The 3,469-nt window shown below is 41.7% G+C and overlaps 1 long non-coding RNA gene across 2 annotated transcripts in view; it reads left to right on the top strand.

Annotated features, from left to right (window-relative positions):
* Positions 1–2,496, top strand: part of LOC105548439 — a 6,191-nt gene extending 3,695 nt beyond the window's left edge. For both annotated transcript variants that reach the window (XR_001007386.1, XR_001007385.1), the window contains exons 3-4: positions 979–1,024; positions 2,216–2,496. This is a non-coding gene — a long non-coding RNA (uncharacterized LOC105548439). The remainder of the gene's footprint in view (positions 1–978; positions 1,025–2,215) is intronic.
* The last annotated feature ends 973 nt before the right edge of the window (positions 2,497–3,469 follow it).

Consider the following 3,469-nt stretch of genomic DNA (forward strand, 5'->3'; position numbering starts at 1 on the left):
TCAGTCCCATCTAAGCTGTGATGGCCATGACTCAAATTCAAAATTCCAAAGAATATGTACATGAGAGTCACTCCAGCAAAATGCATGTTCTCTAACACTAACTGGGGCTGGTGGTGAAACCACATGGTGAGCACTGGGACATAATGGTTTAAATGTGGCCTTGGCCAAGTTACTTAACCTAACCTTAAATAAAATGGAAACAATATTTGTTGAATATCAAATGACATAATTCATGTAAAGCATGGAATGAGTACTGAGTAAATAGCATTATTATTATTATTATTATTATTATTATTAACTGGGCTGGGCCAAAAACGAGAACCCCTTGTTCTCAGATAGGAAGACACAGATAGGAAGACATTCCTGAAGCAGAAGTATTATCTGTGTTGTTTTAGAAGACCAAAAACAGGCTGGGCGTGGTGGCTCGTGCCTGTAATCCCAGCACTTTGGGAGGCCAAGGTGGGCAGATCTCTTGAGGTTAGAAGTTCAAGACCAGCCTGGCCAACACGGTGAAACCCCGTCTCCACTAAAAATACAAAAATTAGCCGGGTGTGGTGGCAGGCGCCTGTAATCCCAGCTACTCAGGAGGCTGAGACAGGAGAATCACTTGAACCTGGGAGATGGAGGTTGCAGTGTGCAGAGATCAAGCCACTGCACTCCAGCCTGGGCAACAGAGCAAGACTCCGTCTCAGAAAAAAAAAGAATGCCAAAACAAAGGCATCAGGCCTTGAGCTCTGTTTTTTTCCTTCAACTTTTATTTTGAGGGAAACATATGCAGGCTTGTTATACAGGTAAATCGCACGTGGCTGAGGTTTGGTGTCCGAATGATCCGTCGCCCAGTTAGAGAGCAAGGTACCTCATAGGTAGTTTCTCAACCTTCATCCCGGTCTCACCCTCCCCTGTCTAGTGGTGCTCAGTGTCTATTGTTCCTCTCAGGCCTTGAGTTTCTAATTGCCTATGGTATGCTTTATTTTGTAGAGGTCCTGCTTGAAGCTTTGTTCCTCACCGTGGATCCTTACATGAGGTATTATTTATTTCCCCCCTCAAAATGCTAATGCTGTGTCAAATGCTATTTGGAAGTATTTCATCTTTTAAAATATCCAACTGACTTAAAACATTGTCGCTTTCCCTCTGTTTCTTGCAGCCAGTATCAGTGATGGGATTCATGTACATTCATCTTTTGCAGGCAAAGGTCTGAGTAGCTTAGTGAGGGATCACCTCGGTTCCTTTGTCCCAACCATCTCCTATCTGCCCTGCACAATTTGCCTTTCACTGCTCAACAGAATTACTTCCAGAAAAAAAAGAAAAAGAAAAAAAAACCTTAAAAGAAAAAAATAAAAAATAAAGCCTGGGCAACATGGCAAAACCCTGTCTCTACTAAAAATACAAAAAATTAGCTGGGCGTGGTGGCGCATGCCTATCGTCCCAGCTACTCAGGAGGATGAGGCAGAAAGATCACTTGAGCCTGGGAGGCAGAGGTTGCAGCGATCCGAGATCGTGCCACTGTACTCCAGCCTAGGTAACGGAGTAAGACCCTGTCTCATAAAGAAAAAAGAAGCCAAACCCAAATTTGTCTCTTTCGCTACTGGCAAATAATTTGGATAGAGGAAGATGCTAAGACTAAAATCAGCTTTTCTGGCCTTCCATTTACCTGTGTTCTTTTAATGTAGGTAAATCTGCAGTTGACTCAAACTTATATACTCAGCAAACAACTCAGGGAGGGGAGGAAATCAAAAGGCTTTATTGACCACTAAGTCCTCAGTATTTTTTTGCCCAGGTAAATAACATAGCCATCATTCTGTTACATTTTTTTCATAGCTCATTGATAAAGATTCAAATCTGAAGAGGAAAATACAGTTTAAAAATGTTAATTGGCATCTTTTTGTGTAGCTAGTGTTTTGGGTAATAACCACCCAGTGGTGCCTGGCTTATATTTTTTAAGTCATTGGTAGAAATTCATCTTTACTTGAACATGGCGGTAAGACTTTTGTGTTCACTCGTTAAAAAATCCAATCGGGGTGCTTATCTGAGGTCACAGAGCAGAACTTCCTCTAACAGCTTTCCTCCTGCATCTCACCTAGTTGTAGCCCTTCATCTGTCTGGGTTTTATTGCCGCATACACTTACCCAGCAGTTTTCCATTAGCTTGAAACTCAAAACAGTCCCCCGACGCTCTTATGTGTTAAGAATGGAATTTTTTTTTTTTTTTTTTTCAGATTTTTAGCCAAAACATTGAAAGAAGGTGATAGAATGATGGGGCAGCAAGTGGCCAGGTAATTATTTCCATTTGTCCCAATGCTTGGAAAATATGTCTCCTCTTTACCTCCTGCTGGGTCCTGTCTCTGTCCATCACTCCTACAATTTCTTCAGCCTGTGTGGTTCACTCACTGTGTGATCTTAGAATCAACTTGGGAAATCTTGTTCCCTTCCTGACTAGCTGGAAAGGAGGGAAGGGTGTGAAATCAGCTTCACTTTGCCATCCTTACTTTTAATTACTTAAAAAAAAAAAAAAGTATTCGTCCAGGTCATGATTATTGTAAAAATTCAAATAAAACAAAAATTTTTATCTTGGAAATTGAAAGTTCCCCCGTCATCTGAACCTTAAGGCAACTATTGTTAATATATTATTATTTCAAAAATTGTGGGCCAGCACAGTGGCTGATGCCTGTAATCCCAGCACTTTGGGAAGCCAAGGTGGGCAGATTACTTGAAGTCAGGAGTTGGAGACCTGCCTGGCCAACATGGTGAAACCCTGTCTCTACTAAAAATATAAAAATTAATTGGGTGTGGTGGTGCATGCCTGTAATCCTAGCTACTCGGGAGGCTGAGGCAGGAGAATCGCTTGAACCTGGGAGGCGGAGGTTGCAGTGAGCCAAGGTTGCACCACTGCACTCCAGCCTGGGCGATAGAGCAAGAGTCCATCTCAAAAAAAATAAAGAAAGAAAAGAAAAAGAAAAAGAAAAATTGTTCAGTGCACATACTTTTATATATAAATTTCGCTTTATTTTTTTGTTATTATTCTTTTGAGACAGAGTCTTGCTCTTGTTGCCCATGCTGGAGTGCAATGGCACAATCTTGGCTCACCGCAACCTCCACCTCCCAGGTTCAAGCGATTCTGATTCTTCTGCCTCAGTCTCCCGAGTAGCTGGGTTTACAGGCATGCACCAGCACACCCCGCAAATTTTGTACTTTTAGTAGAGATGGGGTTTCTTCATGTTGGTCTGGCTAGTCTAGAGCTCCTGACCTCTGCTGATCCTCCCGCCTCAGCCTCCCAAAGTGCTGGGATTACAGGCATGAGCCACCACACCCGGCCTATATATGAATTTTAAATGGAATTATATGCCCTTCAGAAAACTGCTTTCTCTCAATTAGTATGTTAAGGATATATTTTATTGACAGTATATAAATATACCACCTACCTTTTAATAGCTGCAAGTTATTTTATTATATTCCACTATTTAACTAATCTA

This window comes from Mandrillus leucophaeus, unplaced genomic scaffold (assembly GCF_000951045.1).
Source record: "Mandrillus leucophaeus isolate KB7577 unplaced genomic scaffold, Mleu.le_1.0 Scaffold410, whole genome shotgun sequence".
Classification (NCBI taxonomy): Eukaryota; Metazoa; Chordata; class Mammalia; order Primates; family Cercopithecidae; genus Mandrillus; species Mandrillus leucophaeus.